Here is a 24,641-nt window from a genome sequence, read left to right as displayed (position 1 = left end):
TCCAATGAAGCACGTTATGCTTGTATCCAGGACCTCACACATGTTGTTGTTTCTGCCTGGACTACTCTTCTGCCCCCTTCCCACCCCATACCTGCACATATTCACCCACATTTGCTCAGAGAACTCCTACTCAGCTTCCATGGTCCACCTTTTGTATCCTCTTTTCTGGGACGACTTCCCTGGACTCCCAGGTCAGCATTACATATATGTGTGTGTGTCTCCTCTTTTGTGTTCTGATAGTGTCCTATGTATCTATTGTGGTATGCACTCTACAGTAGTATAATTGTGATTTTAATTGTTTGCCTCCCTACCAGGATGTGTGCTTCTTGAATGCAGAAGTGATGAATGTCCTGTTCATTCTTCTGTTTCCAACACCAGTACAATGCCTAGCATGGAGGAGCTGCTCAAAAAGAAAAAAAAAATGTTAATACAAAAACTCTAAGTAAATCTCAGGAATTTGGAACAATATAGTCTGCTTATTTTTTTATATATTGGTTGGGATGTGTCTTGCATCTCTATCTTGAATATTCAGGGGAAAAAAAACCTCAGTAACTCAGTGCACAACCATTACCAGGTACTTCTAGAAAAGAAACAAGCATTCATACACAGATAAGTCAAGGTAGGACATTTTGTGCAAAATGAGTGATACAGACAAATGCTCCAGAAATACAGACAAGAGTCTGACATGGTCAGTGAAGCTTAGGACAACCAGAAATGGCTTCATGAAGGAAGCAGGACTTGAAAGGTACAGTTTAGGCAATTATAACAAAGGGGGACAACTCTTCAGGCAGAGTGAATTCAGTATAAACGAAGGCATTAGGATGATGGTTAAAATGCTATCTTTTAGATGGAAAAGTCTGGCTGTGTATAGGAAGTATTAGGGAAAGGGCAGGAATAAAGTCCTGGAGACCTCATAGGAAATTATGGGAAGATCTGAATGTGGTGGTGGCAGGGGGGTTGGAAATGAAGAGATGTACATAACAGATACATGGAATAATGCCCATGCCTGGTGAAGGGCAAGGAGAAGAAAAAGAAGAGAATAATGTCAACCATTTATCTTAACGTTTTAAGTCTCAATGGTACCAACAACAAGCAAGGTCATGACAGAAAGGGAGAGGAAAGTTAAAGTTTCAGCCATTCTGAATTTTAGGTGAAGGTATCAGATAGCCAGGCAAACATGAGCAGGTCTGTCCTGCTCTCCACATACTCCCTGGACATCAGATGGTGGAACACACCCCAGACCCCTCCTATTCATGGTTCATTATTCCTCCTTATCAGGGCCAAATCTGACCTAAAAAGCCAATCGGGGCTTGCAGAGCACCAACACAGGTTGGCGCAGGTGCACCCAAATTCAGGAAGTGACTGGGGGTTATCTCAGGGTTTATTATACCACAATTGTAATAAATTTGCATTGCAATTTTGACAACTTCCCCTGTTTAGCTTGGGTACCATAGGTAAGTGCCTATACACTAAGAAAAGGTTATATAATCTGAAACTGTCAATCAAATGACATAAGGCTCAGGGAAGGACTTTCCACCATTTTAAAGGAAATAAAAACTAGCCCTAACCCTCATAGTGGGGCTGCTTCTGGGTTCCAAAGAGTCCACTCTCTTCTGAGTAGTGTATTTTTGCTCTGCTTAATAAACTGCTGCTGCTGAAATCTATTCTAAGTCTCTTGATTGAATTACTTCCTTTGAACCGACATCTAGAAAAACTGGTAACTGTAAGATAAATTCCAATAAATTCCAACCAAAATAAGCAGGCAAAGAGAGGCAACAAAGGGCCAGGTAGTTTATTTGAGTGCAACTCCCGGGTGATGTTCCGCGGCCTGGCTATCACAGGCCAGGGAAGTCACACCCCGTCAGGGTGGTGGGGGCTTATAAGGGGTTAGGAGGGGGAGGAGTGGGCAAGCTATCATAGGGGGTGTGGAGAGGTATGATTGGCTAAAATTGACATAATACACAACTAGAAACTTTTTTCCTTCCAAGAGGGAGGAGGCTGACATCCAGGTCTTAGTTGGCACATCAGAAGGATGGAATTCAGGAAGAGCTGTCCCCTTTCCATATAGGGCACGGACCTTGGGGTCTGGTCTGTTCTCCTTTTATGGTATCTCTCTGTTCTTTTTGCATGTCCTTGTTTTTCCTTCCTCCAGCCTAACATTCCAGCCTTTTGGTCATCATGGGCAATGACTTGATCTGGCTACTTCCGGCTAACAAGGGGCATCGTGGGGGTTTGAGGCTGGTATTAGGCTGAAGGAGGGGGTTCAGTGGGAAGATGTGTGTAACGGTGAAGTAACATCTGGTTGGTGGCGACTTGGGTCATCTGGGTTAGCCGCTGTTGGAGGAACCTGAGGACACAAGGGGCAGCTAAGAGTAAACCACAAACTGTTATTAAGGGGCCCAGTAGGGGCATTAGCCAGGCCATTATGGATCGAGTTTACATCTCAATGACTAGTATTAGGATTTAGTATAGATAAGACTGCATTACTGAACCAATACTTTTCTCTAAAATCACCCTTATTTTTATTAGAAGTAGCCAGATTAAGAAAACAATTAACAGTTGGCTTGATTATTTGCATAAGTGCAGCAAGAAGAGCAATTGATTACATAGGCTCTTTTAAATATGCTTTGCTGGAACCTTTTATAAGGAATTTCAGATTGGACTTTTAAAGGCTTCTTGAGGCCAGAAAGCCAAGCCAGACTTGCCATCAGGTTCTGCCTGCAGTACGTGTACATTTGGGTGAATTCCTCTCTCCTTGAGGTTCCCAAGACATTCCTGAGGTTCTTGCACTTGCCGGGAAGTGACCTTCCTTACTCACCTGGTAAGGCTGCTGGGAACTCTGTAAGCAAGGTACCAGGCCAGTTCTTCTAAGGGGCTTTGTTGGCTTTTTAAAGTCAATCTTAGTTCCTTAAAGCTGTCTGTTCACATCTGAGTTTACACACGTGTCTCTCAGGTATGACATTCTAGTCAAAGCTTTGTTAATATAACCAATGTTTTTAAATAGTCTTCTTACAAGGAAAGCAGATTCTTATTGAACTTGTGCAAATAAACATATTGCCATGAAATATAAAAATAGTCACTGAGAGTTTTTAAATTCTGGAGGGATTAGGTAGAGAGAAAGATAAAGTTTCAATTCTGCTTATAAAGGCAGTCATTTACTAAACTGTTGTCACCTTAAGAGAAAAAGCTTAAAACACTTTATCAACATTTGAAACAAAAAGTTACAAAATCATCTTCCTTAGTTTACTTAATCTTATATAACTAATACCTGTTCTGCTGAAATCTAGTTTCTTACTAGTTTAGGAGTAATAAACAGTGAGTATAGATGACAAAAGATTTAAAAATGACAATGGTTAAAGATCTGATGAGAGCTTACTGTAAGACAGTTGTCATAAGGAAATTTGGATATTTCTGTAATACAAAACATTCAGTAACAAAATTTAGCATCATCCTTTTTGACAGTGCTTTTTAGGTAAATATATATCAGATAAATAAGCCAAATTAGCTAAATATTTTCTCCAATGAGAAAATGTTCCTCTGACACATTCCAGGGGCCCTCTGGAAAATATCAGAGTTAACTAGAGGTAAAAGCACCTTTTTGAATTTGATTTTGGGAAGTTGTCAGAAGAAAGTTTCTTTGGCACTTGCTTAAATAGGATTATAGGTTGCTATGAAGCAATACTTATCTATTTAACTAGAATGACAACAAAGTACTTCAAAGGCAAATAAAGAAGGTTACACAGTTGTTAGCAAAGTTTATCTTTTAGTCTTTTTAATATTAAGATCTCATTTTCTTAAATACTCTGACACCTTACTGAGACTTTAAGCATGAGAAACTGCTTTGATTAAACAATTAGAGAACTTTTTGCAATATTTCAACATTAAGAGCAGACTAACAGTTAAGAAAACTTTGTCTTTTTAACTATAAACAAAATTCTAATTTTGCTGTGTACTTGATATTGATACTTATTTGCTTTAATTTTTTTTCTATTTTATACACATACATTTATTTGTGGAGTGAATTATTATAAATTATAGCAATAAGATCTAGAAGAGAATTGCAAATAGAATTATAGGGAGTGGATTAAAGAAGGATCCATAGTTTTTGAATTCATTCTGTGTGTTGGGTGCTTTCAATGTGTTATTTAATCCCAAAAGTAATCACCTATTAAACACTTTATGGCAAAGCTGAATACACCAAAGAAAATTCCCAACTTCATTTTGAGTGCCATAACTAGCCTGGTATATGTGGGAGGGAGAAGGCAGTCCAGTCATCTGGAAACTTTTGGAATATGAGGTCATTTCAGGGCTAGAATGAACCTTTACTTCCTTGATGTATGGAATGAAAGGTATTAATTATTCTAACACCTCAAGATACCTTTGTAACAATAAATCTCTTATCTAGAGAAGTTTATACAGAGAAGAGGTGGTAAACATTTTTTTTTGAGAGGACATCTCTCATATTTATTGATCAAATGGTTGTTAACAACAATAGAATTCTGTACAGGGGAGTCAATGCTCAATGCACAATCATTAATCCACCCCAAGCCTAATTCTCATCAGTCTCCAATCATCTGAAGCATAACGAACAAGTTCTTACATGGTGAACAAATTCTTACATAGTGAATAAGTTCTTACATGGTGAACAGTACAAGGTCAGTCATGACAGAAACTTTCAGTTTTGATCACACATTATGAACTATAAACAATTAGGTGAAATATGAATATTTGTTTGATTGTTATACTTGATTTATATGTGGATCCCACATTTCTCCCTTTATTATTATTATTATTTTTAATAAAATGCTGAAGTGGTAGGTAGATGTAAGATAAAGGTAGAAAACTTAGTTTAGTGTTGTAAGAGAGCAAATGTAGATGATCAGGTGTGTGCCTGTAGACTATGTGTTAATCCAAGCTGGACAAGGGCAATAAAACATCCACGGATGCAGAAGATTTCTCTCAAAACGGGGGGGGGGGGACGTTCTAAGCCTCACCTCTGTTGATCCCCAATTTCTCACCTGATGGACCCCTGCGACTGTGCCTGTCTTAGGTTGTTCCTCCCTTGAGGAATCTTACCCGTCTCTGGCTAACCAGTCATCTTCCAGGCCATACAGGGAAATGTAAAGTTGGTAAGTGAGAGAGAAGCCATATTGTTTGAAAAGGTTAGCTTTTTACTTCTTTGCAGATTTATGCCCTTTGGCTTTTATGCCCAGCATTTGTCTTGAGGTATCTTTAGCACTTGGAGGAATTATGAGACTCAGTAAATTCGATATGAGGCACAAATTCTATTTAAGGGTTGTAATTACGAAGGAAGAAGAAAAGCTATAGAGGTGGCAGACGGAAGAAAACATGGGAAGATTGATTATTTCTTTGGCATATCTTCTTGTGGAGTAACTTAAGCATGTATAGGTTTTAAACTACTAATTAAATTGCACACACATATTAACATAATAGGAATACAGTTACATAACCAAGCAGATCTATAATTACCAGACATCTCCAGTAAAGCCAAGAAAACCAGTTAGGCACCCTAGGCATTTGTGAAAATTTGTCTATGATATGACGGATATTGTCCAACTGAACTTGAACAGTCTGAGAGAAATCAGACAAATTAAAACAGCACATTCCTGGGAACTGTTCACATCCCATATGTTCTTTTAACAGTAGATAGTCTGTAGTTGTAAGATTTTGGAGTGCTACAACTTGCACTTCTCCTAATTCTTGGTTGAATTTCAACAGTGTAGATCCAGTCAAATTTGTTGTTTTACTGTATGCATGGGCCAGCTTAGATATCTCCTTCTTCATTCCAATGGCAAGTCCAGGAACCGGTGGGATGAATGCAGCTACAACTGCAGCATCGCCTGGATCTTTGTTGAGGTTTTTTGATGATCATTTTCTGGTATGAGTCTTCCAGAGAGTGCTGATGTTGGAAGTTTTTCTTCATATTGTATCTTAGTTCATTTTCTCAGTAGCCAAATTAGGCTTTGATCCTCTGTATAAACACAAACAGACCCTTTGCTCACACTTCAATCTGCCCTTTATACCATTGTGTAGAACTCATTGGACGTCACCACACAGGAAGTGCTTTTTTTTTTTAAGAGAAAGGAATATTATCAGAAAAGTGTACCTCCATAGCCGATCATCTGACACCCTTTAAGTGATCAAAATTAAGGATATTTAAAGCATGCATTAATCGTTGATTTATAGTTAGTTTTATCTTATCATGGAGTAATACCCCTTTTCTTTCTTTATTTTCTTTTTTATTATCTTTAATCTACACTTACATGAAGAATATTATGTTTACTAGGCTCTCCCCTATACCAGGTCCCCGCTATAAACCCCTTTAGAGTCATGTCCATCAGCATAGCTAAATGTTGTAGAATCACTACTTGTCTTCTCTGTGTTGTACAACCCTCCCCTTTCTCCCACCCCCCCATGCATGCTGATCTGAATACCCCTCTTCTTCCTCCCCCCTTATCCCTCCCTACCCACCCATCCTCCCCAGTCCCTTTCCCTTTGGTAACTGTTAGTCCATTCTTGGGTTCTGTGATTCCGCTGCTGTTTTGTTCCTTCAGTTTTTCCTTTGTTCTTATACTCCACAGATGAGTGAAATCATTTGGCATTTCTCTTTCTCCGCTTGGCTTATTTCACTGAGCATAATACCCTCCAGCTCCATCCATGCTGCTGCAAATGGTAGGATTTGCCCTCTTCTTATGGCTGAGTAGTATTCCATTGTGTATATGTACCACATCTTCTTTATCCATTCATCTACCAATGGACATTTAGGTTGTTTCCAATTCTTGGCTATTGTAAATAGTGCTGTGATAAACATAGGGGTGCATCTGTCTTTCTCAAACTTGATTGCTGCTTTCTTAGGGTAAATTCCTAGGAGTGCAATTCCTGGGTCAAATGGTAAGTCTGTTTTGAGCATTTTGATGAACCTCCATACTGCTTTCCACAATGGTTGATCTAGTTTACATTTCCACCAGCAGTGTAGGAGGGTTTCCCTTTCTCCACAGCCTCACCAACATTTCTTGTTGTTTGTCTTTTGGATGGCAGCCATCCTTACTGGTGTGAGGTGATACCTCATTGTAGTTTTAATTTGCATTTCTCTGATAATTAGTGATGTGGAACATCTTTTCATGTGTCTGTTGGCCATCTGTATTTCTTTTTTGGAGAACTGTTCAGTTCCTCTGCCCATTTTTTAATTGCATTATTTGATTTTGTTGAGGCGTGTGAGCTCTTTATATATTTTGGACATCAAGCGTTTATCGGATCTGTCATTTACAAATATATTCTCCCATACTGTAGGGTTCCTTTTTGTTCTATTGATGGTGTCTTGTGCTGTACAGAAGCTTTTCAGCTTAATATAATCTCACTTGTTCATTTTTGCTGTTGTTTTCCTTGCCTGGGGACATATGTTCAAGAAGAGGTCACTCATGTTTATGTCTAAGAGGTTTTTGCCTGTGCTTTTTTCCACGAGTTTAATGTTTTCAGGGCTTACATTCAGGTCTTTGATCCATTTTGAATTTACTTTTGTATATGGGGTTATACAATGGTCCAGTTTCATTCTCCCACATGTAGCTGTCCAGTTTTGCCAGCACCATCTGTTGAAGAGAATGTCATTTCGCCATTGTATGTCCATGGCTCCTTTATCAAATATTAATTGACCATATATGTTTGGGTTAATGTCTGGAGTCTCTAGTCAGTTCCACTGGTCTGTGGCTCTGTTCTTGTGCCAGTACCAAATTGTCTTGATTACTATGGCTTTATAGTAGAGCTTGAAATTGGGGTGTGAGATCCCCCCTACTTTATTCTTCTTTCTCAGGATTGCTTTGGCTATTCGGCGTCTTTGGTGTGTCCATATGAATTTTTGAATTGTTTGTTCCAGTTCATTGAAGAATGTTGCTGGTAATTTGATAGGGATTGCATCAAATCTGTATATTGCTTTGGGCAGGATGGCCATTTTGTCAATATTAATTCTTCGTAGCCATGAGCATGGGATGAGTTTCCATTTGTTAGTGTCCCCTTAATTTCTCTTAAGAGTGACTTGTAGTTTTCAGAGTATAGGTCATTCACTTCTTTGGTTAGGTTTATTCCTAGGTATTTTATTCTTTTTTATGCAATTGTGAATGGAATTGTTTTCCTGATTTCTCTTTCTATTGGTTCATTGTTAGTGTATAGGAAAGCTACAGATTTCTGTGTGTTAATTTTGTACCCTGCAACTTTGCTGGATTCTGATATGAGTTCTAGTAGTTTTGGGGTGGTGTCTTTAGGGTTTTTTATGTACAATATCATGTCATCTGCAAATAGTGACAGTTTAACTTCTTCTTTACCAATCTGGATTCCTTGTATTTCTTTGTTTTGTCTGATTGCGGTGGCTAGAACCTCCAGTACTACGTTAAATAGCAGTGGGGAGAGTGGGCATCCCTGTCTAGTTCCCGATCTCAGAGGAAAAGCTTTCAGCTTCTCGCTGTTCAGTATAATGTTGGCTGTGGGTTTATGATATATGGCCTTTATTATGTTGAGGTACTTGCCCTCTATTCCCATTTTGCTGAGAGTTTTTATCATGAATGGAAGTTCAATTTTGTCAAATTCTTTTTCAGCATCTATGGAGATGATCATGTGGTTTTTGTCTTTCTTTTTGTTAATGTGGTGGATGATGTTGATGGATTTTTGAATGTTGTACCATCCTTGCATCCCTGGGATGAATCCCACTTGGTCATGGTGTACGATCCATTTGATATGCTTTTGTATTCAGTTTGCTAATATTTTATTAAGTATTTTTGCATCTACATTCATCAGGGATATTGGTCTGTAATTTTCTTTTTTGGTGGGGTCTTTGCCTGGTTTTGGTATTAGGGTGATGTTGGCTTCATAGAATGAGTTTGGGAGTATTCCCTCCTGTTCTATTTTTTGGAAAACTTTAAGGAGAATGGGTATTATGTCTTCTCTGTGTGTCTGATAATATTCTGAGGTAAATCCATCTGGCCCGGGGGTTTTGTTCTTGGGTAGTTTTTTGATTACCACTTCAATTTCGTTGCTGGTAATTGGTCTGTTTAGATTTTCTGGGTCAGTCTTGGAAGGTTGTATTTTTCTAGGAAGTTGTCAATTTCTTCTAGGTTTTCCAGCTTGTTGCCATATAGGTTTTCGTAGTAGTCTTTAATAATTCTTTGTATTTCTGTGGAGTCTGTCGTGATTTTTCCGTTCTCATTTGTGATTCTGTTGATTTGTGTTGATTCTCTTTTTCTCTTAATAAGTTTTGCTAGAGGCTTATCCATTTTGCTTATTTTCTCAAAGAACCAGCTCTTGGTTTCATTGATTTTTGCTATTGTTTTATTCTTCTCAATTTTGTTTATTTCTTCTCTGTTCTTTATTATGTCCCTCCTTCTGCTGACTTTAGGCCTCATTTGTTTTCTTTTTCCAATTTCGATAATTGTGTTGTTAGACTATTCATTTGGGATTGTTCTTGCTTCTTCAAGTGTTCCTGGATCGCTATATACTTTCCTCTTAAGACTGCTTTCGCTGCGTCCCACAGAAGTTGGGGCTTTGTGTTATTGTTGTCATTTGTTTCTATATATTCTCTGATCTCTATTTTAATTTGTTCATTGATCCATTGATTATTTAGGAGCTTGTTGTTAAGCCTCCATGTGTTTGTGAGCCTTTTTGTTTTCTTTATAGAATTTATTTCTAGTTTTATACCTTTGTGGTCTGAAAAGTTGGTTGGTAGAATTTCAATATTTTGTATTTTGCTGAGTTTCTTTTTGTGGGCTAGTATGTGGTCTATTCTGGAGAATGTTCCATGTGCACTTGAGAGGAATGTATATCCTGTTGCTTTTGGATGTAGAGTTCTATAGATGTCTATTAGGTCCTTCTGCTCTACTGTGTTGTTCAGTGCTTCCATGTCCTTACTTATTTTCAGCCCGGTCGATCTATCCTTTGGGGTGAGTTGTGTGTTGAAGTCTCTTAGAATGAATGCATTGAAGTCTATTTCCTCCTTTAGTTCTGTTAGTATTTGTTTCACATATGCTGGTGCTCCTGTGTTGGGTGCATATATATTTAGAATGGTTATATTCTCTTGTTGGACTGAGCCCTTTATCATTATGCAGTGTCCTTCTTTATCTCTTGTTACTTTCTTTGTTTTGAAGTCTATTTTGTCTGATATTAGTACTGCAACCCATGCTTTGCTTTAATTTTATATAGCATGAGTATATTAAATTCTTCTACAAACTTTCCACAACCTTTTTCATTTAGATTTCTCTCTCTAAATAAACAGCTGTACTTAGAACAATTACTTTCTTTTATCAAAAGACACATTGTTTAGCATGCAGAAATGTTTTCCTTATTATTTTAACTAGTTCTAATTAGAACTCAAAACCATTAGGCACCTTAATTTTTAGTAAACACTGAGAAGTAGGCTATTATAAACTGCTACACTAGCATTCTTTGGATTGACAAATTTATGAACATTTTATAATTTCTGTTAACCATGAGCTTTACAACACAATCTCTCACTAAGCACAAAGTATATCTTTTTAACTTAGCAAAACTTTAAGGTTTTAGGTTACCACAAAGATTTCTAGGCTGTAGATAGTTATACACACTGTAACACACAATTAAAAAGGTGTTCACTTGCCACACTTCTTTAGTTCATTCATTTGTAACAACTATGCTAGATTATTTACAAGACCTTTACTGAATATTAGACAAAGCCAAGCATTTAAGAATTTTATTATTAAAATATTTAGCAGATAACATCGACTTAAATGACCTTACGTAAACTTAGGCAGCTGATAAGCACAAGGATATGCATGCCTCAGCCGAACCCAAATTAGCATTAATGCTTAACATTTTTTATCAGATTTTCTGGAAGTCTTAGAATGCCCAATTTTCACAAGCACTTGTTTTTAAATCAACTATCCGGAGGTAGGAAAATGTTTTTCATCCATACATCTAGACACACAAACATACAAACTGAGACACAACAACTACAGTCAGCAACAGTCCCCATGCAAAAACATATACACAGAGAGACAAACTGATGTAAAGACTTGAGTCACTGATATACAATTGCCTTCCCTTTCCTCAGCTTCCTGTCCATGGCTTCTGGAACCAGAGGGCGGGAGGAGCGTGTTCCGGTGGGGGAAGAGGGCGGGGAAGGCAGGAGGAGAGGGTGAGGGGGTGGTGCAGCCACCGGAAGAGGAGAGCAGGACAATGGCATGGTTGAGAATGTAGGACTTTAAGATGGCGGCGACATGTGTGAAGACAAAGGACTTAAAGATGGTGGTGGAGAGAGGGGGAGGGGATCGCGAGTTGAGGGAGGCGGGCGACTGAGGTCTTCTGGTGGATATGAAAAGGAAGAAGGACTGGGCAGAGTAAGAGGCTGACAATCTTTAACTGGAGATCGGACCAGAAGAACCTGAGTCATTGAACACTTAACGTAAAGGTCTGGGCGGGAGCGCGAAGTCCAAAAAACTTGCACATATGGGATTTCACTCTACTCTCCACTCCAATGGCAATAATTAGTCAAGTCGGTGAGGAGGCCAAAATTGAAAGTTCCCTCAGGGGGCCAGCAAGATTGATTGTCTAAGGGATACTGAGGCCCGGCCTTAGAGCAAAGGAAGACCAGCTTCTGTTTGCGAACTTCCCGGGACAAATATAGAGCAGCCAAATTAGAAATGAGATACCACAGTGGGGTCTGAGCCTCTGCTTTTGAGGGCTGGTTCCCCATGTCTGTGCCACTCCCCAACTAATCCCACTGAAAGGAGCGCCCAGCATCCGAAGTGCACCAAGTCAGGGGAGATGTTCTGGGAGCCTGGGTGAGGGATATCTCCCAAACCGCAGGGCCATGGGCAGGCCAGATGCCTGCAGAGGGTGGTCCGAATGCCCAGGGGCTGGTTGCCCCACCTGGACGTAGCTACCATTTCTAATGGACTAGGTGAAATTGATTTAGGAAGGGAAACAGACTGGGGGAAACTGAGTGACTCACCAGAAAATAGTCCATGCAGTGGAGAGCAGGCTGAGGTCCCAGGTCAGGGAAGGAGGGGGTGGGGCCACCGGTGGCCAGTCAGGGCCCCACGCTCACACTCCTTCCCTGAGTAAGATAAATTCCAATAAATTCCAACTGAAATAAGCAGGTGAAGAGAAGCAACAAAGGGCCAGGTAGTTTATTTGAGTGCAACTCCTGGGTGATGTCCCACGGTCTGGGTATTACAGGCCAGGGAAGTCACACCCGGTCAGGGAGGTGGGGGCTTATAAGGGGTTAGGAGGGGGAGGAGTGGGCAAGCTATCCTAGGGGGCGTGGAGAGGTATGATTGGCTAAAGGTGACATCATAGACAAGTAGAAACTTTTTTCCTTCCAAGAGGGAGGAGGCTGACATCTGGGTCTTAGTTGGCACATCAGAAGGATGGAATTCAGGAAGAGCTGTCCCCTTTCCATATAAGACACAGACCTTGGGGTCTGGTCCATTCTCCTTTTATGGTATCTCTCTGTTCTGTTTGCATGCCCTTGTTTTTCCTTCCTCGACCCTAATAGTAACAAAGGTGGGCCTTGGAGACAACATTTTCCAGTACTCCTTTAGAGCTGTTGTTCTGAAATTCAGGGCAGATAACAAGAAACCAAAACAGAAGAATCAGGAAGGTGACAGTCCCAACAATTTACCTGGGTGGGCTGTTCCACATGTTTCTGCATCTTTTTGCTGTTTCTCTCAGCATCCAGTGGTGAAGAATACCGAAATGCTGCTTGCAAACCTCAAACGCTCAAACAGGTACCAACATGAGTACAGTGACTCATGACCTGTATAGGGTTACTATGTCCAAACATAACAGGCATTTGAGGCTGGATTCAGGTGCTGCTGTTCATAAGAGTCACACAGCACTCCTCTCCACCCCCAGCAAGCTCCATTTGCCTCTGGCTGAGTAGAGGTCCAGATATGGTATCTCCTTGCCTTCATTGATATGCACAGGAGCTTCTGTTAGCAGTTGAGTTCTTCTTCTCATTGTTTAGTTGTTTTGACCAATCCCTGGAGACTTGGGAGAGATGAATGAGAGATAAAGTAGCTAGTGTGCTCTTTGGCACTAGGGTGGGATTTCAGGCTAAGGATGAGAGGGTTCAAGGTCAAAAGCTGGAGTAGCCAGATAAGCTTTGCAGTTTCTTGCAGCAGTGCTGTCTCAGGGCCAGGGGGACAGTGTAGCCCAGACTGGGAAGAGGGCCACTGGGCTGTTATTCTCCATCTGACCCCAGGCCCATTATAACCCACATGATACCACCTCCTTCAACGTCATTCATTGTATAGCACAGGAAGTCTGGCAGTGGGCTCATGCATGCCCATGGACTTCACTGATGTTGTCAGCATACCCACCACCCAGAGCAGCTGCTCTGAAAGACTGGGGAACAGACTACCCCAGGCTTGGTGAAGGTGCCAGCAGGATGACAACATCCTGGGAAGTTGGGGAGCTGTCCTACAGGATACAATAAAAACTTCAAACCTGCAATGATGCTGCTTTCCTTATAGAATTCATAGTTAAGAGGGAGCATCTGACCTCCCAGGTCTATATTATATGTTCCTCCTATGTGACTCCTACAAGAGCCCCAGTGTTTCCTGCCTCTTCCTCTTCATGTCTAGAGTGGAAAAGGCTTCCCACTAAGTTAATCTCTGAGTTCTTCTGTGGGTAAGTTACAATATTTCCAGAATCTCTCACCTGGCTTTAGTCCATCTCCATATCAATATGTTGGGGGAGCATTATGTGTTTTCCTCAGTCCTTGTTATCACCAGGACAAAAAATTGAAGGAAAGAAACACAGTTGTGAAGCAGAGTAAAGTTTTAATTAAAGTTACTTAAAGAGAGGAAAAAGTACAGCAGGCAACCTCAGTGAGGAAAGGTGCCCTGAAAGGTTGGAGAGAGAGAGTTTAAGATTAAAAGTTTATACACTTAGAAAGTGTGGACAACCTTGGAGAGAGGAGTGCTCTGAAAGGTTGGTGGTTCCCCTTTTAAGGATTCTTTAGGAATGTGACTAAAGCCTGTGGGTACAGACCTGTTAAGTGGTCGTTGAATACTTAGAATTAACTTAACACAAGGAACTTCCTGCTCAGATTTCTCCCTGGGATACCCTGCGTTCTTGGTTTGGGATCATATCAAACAAGGCTGTCTGCCCAGCCCCAAGGTCGGCTGAGTTATTGTCTGTTTGCTAAAGAGTAAGTTAAGAATCTTATTTCTTAACTTCCTGGGTATGAAAATACAATCTTTAAGATGGAATCCTTCCTGCCTTTTACTATGTTGTTTACAGCTGGGCCTGCATGCTAAATTAGTTCCCTAGGTTACAAACTACTTGATTAGGGCGGGAAGGAGAAAAAAACAACAGCATATAGGTAAAGGTAAAAAATAAGCTGGACCTGCATGATTAACACAATGAAGACATGGGCTATGCTGAGGTACCCTCCTTTATCTGGAGAATATTCAAACTCCAGGATAAGTTACTCCTGGCTTTTGAGTTTTAATTGATTAACTCTGGGTCTTTTTAGTGGACTTCCCTGGCCTTTTTCTCTCTCCACCCCGCTCATATCTATTTCCCTGCCTAACAAATAAGTGATTACAAGGGTGAGCGAGGGCATATCTGGATCAGAGAGGTTGGGTAGGGGTCTCTTCTTCTACAGCCAGATCCAGAGAGATGAGGAAGGGCTGCTTTTAAGAAATAAACAGTGTAAGGTTGGAGGTACTGAAGGGAGGAAAGCGAGGACAGTGCAAGCGGAACAAAGACAGCACCAAATAGCTCTGTGCCATATAAGGAAGGAATGGACAGCTCTTCCTGTATTCCAGTAGTCCCATGATAGGCTAACAAACTCTGGATGCAGACCCCCTCCATCTGGAAGGAGGAGACCTCTGGCTGTCCATCACCTGACCCTGAGCCAATAAAAATTCCTCACATACCCCTGGTGTGGCCCTCTTCCCCCTCCCTTCCCTGTGCTTATGAAAACTCCCCACCTGTCTGGTTGGGCACGACTTCTCTGGCCTGTGTCTGTGCAGACCGGTGAACCTCGCCTGGGATTGTGCTCAAATAAACTGCCTGGCCTTTTGTTGCCTCTCGTCGCCTGCTCATTTTGGTTAGAATTTATCTTACAAATGGGATTCTCCCACTTTATTTCTCCCTTTGACTGATTTCTGTTTCAAAGGTATTCTGCCCCAGATTTCTCCCCCAATGTTACATCTTTCTTGTTGGTTGTCCCAACCTGACCATGCTACTGGAAATAGTCCCTTGATTACAGTGTCTTGAAATACCTGAGTTAGATTCTGTTCCTTGCTGGGACCTGGACTGACCCAACCATTCTTCTCACCTCTTCATTGAACTGTTATTATTTCCACTTCACAGTTAAAGAAATGCAGTCACACAGAGTTGAAGTGAATTGCCCTTGGTCATAAAGCCAGAGGATGGGAATTGAATCCAGTAATTGAATTATTTTATGTCATCACCATAAACATGCACACTGTAGCTATGATGTAGGGCAAGGACATGGGACAAGCATCGTGGTCAACTTTTCCCGCCTATGTTGAAAAATACTGAGATATAAACAGTAAAATAAGAAGAGGAAAGATTTCATCTTAAGGCTAAGATTCCATTATAAAAACCAGGAAATTAGAAGGTAATGAGACAGGGACCATGGATGTAGTCAGAGTAGGGTGAAGGCCTTTGGAAAAAGACCCCTACCAAAACTCCGTATTAAACAATTAAGCAAAATCAGAGTCATGTTAATTCTCTAAAGTAAAACAACAAACAATAACAAACTAGGAATACAAGCATTCTTCAGTGAGATTAGTTAAAACTAAAAAGCCAGGAGTAACTTGGCCTGGAATATTTGAATATCCTCAGACAAAAAAAGGAGGTCAGCATTGCCCATGTCTTCATTGTGTCAATTAAATGAGGCTATTGTAAAATTTACTTTAGCCTGCTAAAAGGCCCAGCTTATCTTCTTTAACTTTGCCCAGATGCTGCTTTTCCTCCTCCAGCCCCTAATCAAGTAATATATAACTTTGGGCAATTAATATGGCAAGTAAGCCCAGTCACAAACAACATAGTAAAAGGCAGGAAGGATTGCATCTTAAAGATAAGATTTCATTTCAACACCCAGGAAGTTAAGAAGTAAGATTCTTAACTTACTTTTTAGCAAACAGACAATAACTCAGCCCATCTTGGAGGCTAGGCAGGCGGCCTTGTTTGATATGCTCCCAGATCAAGACTCTGGTATCCCAGGGAGAAATTTGAGCAGCAAATTTCTTGTGTTAATTCTAAATATTCAGGGAACACTTAACAGGTCCACACCCCTAAGCCTTATCCAGTTCCCAAAAATCCTCAACTGTCTATAAACCCCCTAGACAACGCACTGCCCCAGACTCTCTTGTCTCCTCCTGGCACAAATCAGGAGCTCTGTCCTCTCACTATATCTCTCAATGAAAGCCTCTTCCTGACTCTCCTACCTTGGGTGTTTACTAAGTTGATTCTTCCACTCTGCAAACAAGAACCCCTGCATCAGTAAGATTCCTAATACATTCTTTGGCAAACAGGCAATAACTAAACCCACTTTGGGGGCAGGGCAGGCAGTCTTTACATGTTGCCAAAAGAAAGCTGCTATCCTGAAAAGGAACAGACCAATTTCTTACGCTAAGCTAAATTTGCAGAATTACATGGAGATCGGATAATAGAGGGGAAGAGGTATAATGACTGCTTTACAAGTCTATACCCCCTGGCCCTTTGTCACATTCCTGAAAAATCCTTAAAAGATAGAAACCCCAGCCTTTGGGTGTGCCTCTTCTCTGAGGACTCCGCACCTTTTCTTTCTCTAAGTGCGCATCTTTAAATAAAGTTTTCTCACTGCTCATCTGAATTGGGTTTTGTCTCTGCACTTTTTCAGGAGTGTCTTTGTTTATTTGCTATTTCATTCTATTTCCAAGTCTTCAGTTAGTCGCTGCTTTACTCCTGATAAGTAGGGAATGGCTGCTGAGACCTCAGATTTGGGCCTGCAATTTCTTGCTGCATGGGTGACCTGACAGAACTGCAGCTGCATTATCTGCTTTTTAGTAGCTAGCCTGCCCCAAAATCTTCTTTCTTTGGAAAATTCTCAGAATATAATCTCTTTCTATCCTGTGCTCTGCAGCTCCCACATATCCTTGGGTGGTAGCGTATAGTCCCCCCACTGTGCAGATCCAAGCGAATGTGGAATGCTAGGTGACCCTGGTTTTAGGAGTTGGCAAGGGAATCCGCCCTAGGCCAAGAAGGAGTTCAGCGAACTTTCCATCTGCACTCACCTGTTCTCAGCCGCCTGCAGGGCAGCTGCCATTCATCTCTACTTTTGCTCTAATTAATTCCTTCCTTACCTATACTCATCCAACCTGTTAGTGAATTCTTTCTGGATCAGAGTCAAGAGTCCCTCCTGGGCTGAGGTCTCACCAGGTGCTCAGGGGGACTCCCCAGGTTGTGTTGATGCCGGGCTTCTTCTTGTTCACGAAGCCGAAGAATGAGCCTCACAAACACCCAAGGTAGGAGAGCAAAGTACAGACTTTTATTTAGAAATAAAGTGAGAGAATAGAGCTCCTGGCTCATGCCAGGAGGAGACAAGGGAGCCCGGAGTGGTGCATTGTCTAGGGGGTTTTATAGACAGTTGAGGATTTTTCGAGAGCATGAAAAAACTTAGGGGTGTAGACTTGCATCACCTGCCCTGTCCTCAAGGTGGGCTGGGTCACAGTCTGATTGCTAGGGCTGACAGTGGAGTCAAGGGTTATGCTGATACCCTTGCAGAACACTCAAACATTCCAGGCCAAGTTGCTCCTGGCCTTTTGACCTTTAAGTGAAGATGTCTGTATCTTTACCCTAGAGAATTAGTGTGACCTTGACTTTGCATAATGCTTAACAGAGTTTCAATGGGGACCTCTTTGCCCATTGTACATTGCTCTCACTGTAAATATTCCACCCTGCTTTTCCAGGAGGCTCTCACCCTACTCTGACTATACCCATCTTCCCTGTCTTAGTGTTCCCTGGCAACAGCTAGACCTGCAAAAGCTTATTTCCTCAGCCACTAGTACCCAATGGAGGGAAGAGAAGTCCTAACTCATCTGGTTATTTTCTAGTTTTGTCTCTAAGACACCGTGAAGGAAGAGAATTTCCTTTGGCGGAAGCTGATTAAATGGATATGAATACAGTGCTATTCAAATATTTGCATTATGCTCATTTTCACTACTAACTGGAACTTCTTAGATATTTCATGTTGATGATGATACTTCCAGTTCAAAATACCATGTGCCATCTGATATTTGAACATGGAGTGGAATGGATGGACCACAACTCAAAGTAAACAGTAGTTTCTTGAAGATGTGTTAAGTGAATGTGAGAAACACACTCACTGGTCCAAACTCAGTAAGTGAACACTGAGACAAAGAGAACTGCAGGGCGAGGCTTTAATGATGGTATTGCAAGGTCGGGTGTCTGGTAAGCAGGCACACCTGGGGCAGTTGGCACAAGTAATTTATTCCCTAGTGCACGGGTCCCTCCCCTGGTTCCTCATTGGCTGAGTACTTCAGGGTTCACATTCTTTCCCGAACTTTGCCTAAGCCAGTTATATTCACATTGGGCCTTCCCTTATATTTGTCTTAATTTTATTGTTTGGCTTAAAACTTCTTTCTCTTCTCAAACAGGTATAGCCAGGTCCTTATCAATTCCCCACCACCACCCCTACTCTCAGCCTGAGCAGCTTCCTGGCATATTTTCTACCATGTGGCCCTTTGTTAATACCTTACTGTTAAAATGTTTAAACCTCCTGGTGGGAATAAATCACACTTAGGTTTTATGCTTTTTCTAAGAGTGAATAGCTGTAATTTTAAGTGATAAGAAGCCCACGGTGTCAATAGCCAACTTGGATTACCAAAGCCAGCAAGAGATAAGCTAATAAAGGACCTAAATAGGAAATACAGTGTTAGAGGTTAAGTATGTTTTTTTGTATTATGAAGTTAGTTGTCAATTATTAATCAATGTGGTATGAAAATCTAAAACAGGTAAACTTGGTATGGATATACCTGGAAGTCAAAAGCATAGAGTGGTGAGGCTATTGTCCTATAAAGATACTTGAGGTCTAATCCTGACTTTATTACATATTGACTACGTAACTGTTGATAAATCTTAGTCTTTCTGATATGATTCCTCATGTACAATAAAAGATTTGGGAATGTAACAAAAGAAATATATGTTTGCTCTCTGTGTCCAGTTCACAACACAGAACTAAAACCCTTTTAATTTCCTGAGTAATAAGAGTGATAGGAACATCTCACACAGAGCTCCTAAATCCTCTGGAATTCCCTGGCAGATGGTACCTTATCTTGTTCCAGGGAGGCAACTCTTGCTGGGCTACTAGATAGATTCAGGGTGGGACTGCTCAACCGAATTAGTATTCATAGTTTCTGATTAAGAGAATCTCAAGATCAAGCCAAGGAGTTAATCAATGTAAGGACAGTCCACATAAATGCCATACCAGAAGGGAAGAGTCAAAGCAAAGCCAAAGAGAGAGAAAGAAGATGAAGGACCAAAGGTGTACACAAATAACACATGCCATGAAGGGAGTAGGACGCTGAAATGGTGAAGTAATGCACAGGTCAGAGAGCTGGCAGAGATGAGAAAAGGATAAGTACTGAAAAGGAATCGATTCAGGATGAGTCTCACCAACACTAAGGGATGGTTGTTATAATTCTTTATTTCCAGAGTCTTAAAATGGTTTATTACCACATGTTCATGTTTTTCAGTCCTCAAGCCTGACCTTAAAAGAACAAATAGCTTGCAGCAAATTGTCTCATGGTCCTTTCCAACTCAGCATTTTCTTGATCTCAGTAATTGAGTTGCAGAGCAAAACATAACAAGCACCTACCCCTGGAATAATTCATTGATCATGTTAGGAATGTATTAAGAGTAGGATCTAAGCTTTTGTAATAAAGAGACCTCAAAATACTGTGGTTTAACTAAAGAAATCTATCTCTTTTCCACTTAGTTCCATTAAGTTTGACATAATTACTGATATATTTGAATTTAGGTCTACAGTTTTATTATTTGGTTCCTTCTGATTCCCTGTTTGTCATTCCTCCATTCCCTCTCTCTTCACTTGTTTTGGGTTACTGAACATTTCTTAATATTCCATTTTAATTCACCTATTTTTTTAAATAAAATCTTTTACAGTTTTTTGAATATTCTAGGGATTATAATATACACACTTAACTTTTCACAGCCTACTTACAGTCAGTACCTCTTCAGTGAGAATGTAAAAATCTTACAAATATGTAGATCCCTGTCACCTTCCCCTCTTAGATTATAGTTTTATATATTATATATGCATACATTGCATCAGACATTATTAAAATTTATGCTTTCAAATATCAAACACATTTTAAGGAACTAAAGAGTTAAATAATAATCTGTGGTGTTCATCTACTTATCATTTCTGTTGCTTTTCCTTAACTCATGGTATTCCAAAATCCTTATGGCATTATTTCCCTTCTGTCTAAAAAGCTTCTTTAGCAATTCCTGAATATGAAGCCTTCTAGCAATAAATACTGTTTGTTTTCCATCTAAGAGTGTATACCTTTTACATTCCTTGCTGAAGAATATTTTTACCACATATACAGTTTTGGGGACAGTTCTTTTCTTTCAGCACTTAAAATTTGTCTTGTTTCTTTCTGGCCTCCATGGTTTCTGATGAGAAATCTGAAGTCATTTGAATCATTCATTGTTCCTTTGTATTCAATGAGTCATTTTTCTCTGGCTGCTTTCAATATTTTTTTTTATCTTTAGCTTATATGTTTTAAATATGTATTAGTCATAATGTGTCTGGAAATGGATTTCCTTTGTTTCCTTTTCAGGGCTTACTGACTTTCTTAAATCTGTGAGTTTATGTCTTTTGCTGAGTTTCTGAATTTTTAGCCAATTTTTCCTTAAATAGTTTTTCAGTACCTCTTCTCCCTTCTCCTCTTGGGACTTTAGTTAATGTTAGCCCTTTTGCTATTCAATAGGTTCCTGAGTCTGCGCTTTTTTTTCCCTCTTTTTTCTCTCTATCATTCAGATTGGATAATTTCTGTTGATCTTCACAAATACTGGGTTGTTCCTCTGACATCTCTATTCTGCTATTAAGCCCATCCAGTGAATTTTTTTTTAAATTTCAGTTATTGTGGTTTTTCAGTTCTAAAATTTATATTTCCTTCTTTTTTATGTATTTTTTCCTGCAATGGTCTATTTTTCCACTTGTTTCAATAGTATTTGTGATTGCTTGCTGAAGCATTTTGAAATAGCTACTTTAAAGTCTTTGTCAAATCATTTCAAAATCTGTGTCCTTTCAGCATTGGAATCTGCTCATTTTCTGAGTTGCAATTCTTCTGATTCTTTGTAAACTGAGCAATTGTGGATTGCAAATCTGGGGATTATATTCAGGACATCTTTAATATTATGTTATGAAATTTTCAGTCTTGTTTAAAATCTACAAAGCATGTTGTCATTTTGTTTTAGCAAGGTGCCTACCTGGTTAGGCTCAGGAAAAAATTCCTAACCCACCTTCTGTTGACTGTGGTTCCAGTATCAGTTGTTATCAGAACCTTTGCAGGGCTATTGGGGCTTATCCAGCATGTGCACCAGCCAGTAGCTAATCTGGTAAATGACCCATGATACATCTGTTCATTTCTCAGTCTTTGGCACACCTAATAGGATCAAACCCAATCACATGAGCTTGGGAGTTAGTTAACCCATGAGTTCATAAACAACTGTTTCCGGTCATCTTTACAAGCTCCTCCCTCTTAGCAATCTGCCTGAAGCTTTCTGATTCTCTGTAGATCCTCTTAGTTCTCCAGCCAGAAAGTTAGGGCTTTAGTTACCCCGGAAAGCCCATGCCATGGTCAAAGGATGGGAGGACAGAGAGAGAAAAAAAAGCAATGGGGATTGGCCCTGATATCTTGAGACCACAGCTCCACTAAGCAGGGGAAGGTTTTCTCCCTCAGAGTTTTGCTTGTTGCTTTTGCTGCCACACAATTGCTCAGAGGCTAGGGCCCAAAAGGCCAAAAAGGGGGATAAAAGGGGTTGCCTAGATTCCACACTCTCTCTGAGCATAGAAGTTACATTTTCTACTCCTTTCTACTGTAAGTCACCATCAGAGGGCCTCTGGAACTCTCTCTTTCTGTGCTCCATTGCTCACATCCAGGGCATTGAGTTAAGGCCAGGAGCTATCAGAGGGGGCAACAGTGGTAAACACCAGTATATCCAATATGGGTCTTCTTTCTGAAGCCATATGCTGCTACTAACTATTCAGTAAATATATAGCTGCCCCAACACATCCTTTCCAGGTTTAATAGCCTCATTCAGTGGGAGAGAAAGGGTGGAGTATACTTATTTCCTCTTACCTGAAAATGGACCCTTTGACCAGTGGCTTTGACTTTTGGAATTTCTAGGCCCTCTAGTCTATGCATAGGACTCAATCTACTGAGTAACAAAGGATAATCTACCATGTCCAATGCTCCAAATTCAACAGAATGTTTTCCATTACTTTATTTAAAAAAAATAATTTATTGTATGATATGCCATTCACAATCCTTGATACACATGGAGGGCACTGTCAGGGGTTGTCCCATATTATTCTAAGTCTAATTATACTGTCAAAGGAATATCCATTTAAGAATAGGCTGCCTGATCTCTTGCAGCAGTGGTAACCCAGTGATGAGCCAGCCCAGTACCACATCAAACTCTCTTGCCTGCTGCCCTCACCTAACTGTGCTTTTGTTAAATATGTCTATAGTTCCAGTATACACAAATACACAGCATGGCAAGTCTGGGCCACTACCTGACTCCCTGCTACCTAAAGGACTTGAGGACTCAGACCTTCCCTATTCTGGGTGCTGGGGTGTCAGTACTCTATGGGTATCAAGCCAGCTGGCCAGAACCTGCTTCTAGCCTCATTCCTGCCAGCCCCATTTCCTGGGGGCTGGGTCTTGTTCTTTTTTCTCTAGTTCTGAGATAATTCTTAGAACAACCTGGCTCTGTATCTAACACTGCTACTATTCCTGTTCCTAAGCAAGCCTGTGTCCCATCTTTCAGATCAGGGTCTCCTTGCTGATAAACAGGACTGAATCTCTCCAATTTTGTTAGCTTGGCCCTTGGTACAGCAATTCTCCCACCTCCTATTTATGATACTTTTATATCTGCTTTATTCCTTATTATATTGATGATTGACTGGTAAATTATTCATTTCATACTGATCAATTATATTTCCTGGCATTTTATTTATGAGCTTACATATATAAAAATAGTCCTAAGTGAGACTGAGATCTATTTTCCTATGAGTCACGTTCACTTAGAGATGGGGCAGCACAGCAGAAATTGGTCTAAGATAGATACAACACACATGCAGTTCTTTGTAGAGGGGCTTATTGTTTCTTATTGCCACAAATCCCTTTCCCTTTCTTCTTGTTAGCACTCTCCTAATTTCTCTTGGAAATTCCTCCCTTAATGGCATTTGGTAAAAGTTGATCTTCTGTCTCACCAGTGCTAGGGGAGGCACATACCAAGGCCTAGCTAATCAGTTCACTCTCCTTGTGAACTGATGGATGGGCTCATGATTCATTGGGATGAAATACTAAGTCTTAGAAACGGTCAGGAGAGAGAAGTCTGTTTTATAAGAGATGCTGAAAGGTTAGGACATAGACCTGAAGCTATTGAGAGCCCTCTAGCCATCATGCATAAGGAACCTGAACCAGAGTAGAATCCAGGGAGGAGAAAGTAGAGCCAAGATATGGAGACAGAGCTCCTCACAGCACCACTTGATCCTTGGGATTGAACCAGATTCAAAGTCAGATACAGATCTTTCTCTTACATGAGCCAGTAGATTCCCTTTTTAAAGACAATTATGAAATACTTTAAACATGCAGATTAGAGAATAATATGAACACCTGGTAATGTCCAACATGTTAAGCATCGTGATTTAGATGTTCTTAATATAAATCATTGAACATTAAAGACAAATTTGAGACAATCTGTGTGCTCCTGCCTGATGCCTGCTGTCACCTCAGAGGTAACTACTGTCATAAATTCAGTGTTTAACATGTCCATACATGACACTTTATATTTATTACCTAGTTATGTATTGTGAAACCTGTTTTACATAATTTTAAACTTTATAATTCTATGAGATCACACAAATAGTTCTGCCACTTGACATTTTCATTCTATGTTGTTTTGGAGATTACTCATAATTCCCCCTCTGATGTTTCCAATGTTTTGCTAACATGCCTTCTTTTCCCTTAAGCCAGGCTGGATTTTGGTTTTCTTTACTTGCCCACCAAAGAGTCCTGGTTCCTGGTTGACCCATTCAGGAAACCTCTCAAAGTGCCCCAGATAGCTCTCTCTTCAAGGTGCCTAGAATCCCTTCCATCAGTGTCAACTTTGGTTAAGGCCTTTGGGAGGTTCTCATCATCATCATCATAAAGGTTATTATCCAGGAAGAACCAAAGATGAACTCATCACATTATGAACAGAGCATGGGACTGTTACTACTTTGGCAACCATCACCTAAAAGAAGACAGGGCCTTACTCAGGTGGAGAAAAATAAGCAACTCCCTTCATGTGAGACTTTGAAAGAG

The 24,641-nt window shown here is 40.3% G+C and overlaps 1 long non-coding RNA gene across 1 annotated transcript; it reads right to left on the bottom strand.

The window, feature by feature from the left end:
* Positions 1-306: 306 nt before the first annotated feature.
* LOC118921558 (uncharacterized) lies at positions 307-16,291 on the bottom strand. The gene is made up of 3 exons (XR_005028393.2): positions 16,153-16,291; positions 12,662-13,029; positions 307-400 (listed from the first exon to the last, which is right to left on the bottom strand). It is a non-coding gene; the product is annotated as an uncharacterized LOC118921558 (long non-coding RNA).
* Positions 16,292-24,641: the final 8,350 nt, after the last annotated feature.

This window comes from Manis pentadactyla, chromosome 3 (genome assembly GCF_030020395.1).
Source record: "Manis pentadactyla isolate mManPen7 chromosome 3, mManPen7.hap1, whole genome shotgun sequence".
NCBI classification, from domain to species: Eukaryota; Metazoa; Chordata; class Mammalia; order Pholidota; family Manidae; genus Manis; species Manis pentadactyla.
This window is presented reverse-complemented; position numbering and strand designations above follow the sequence as displayed.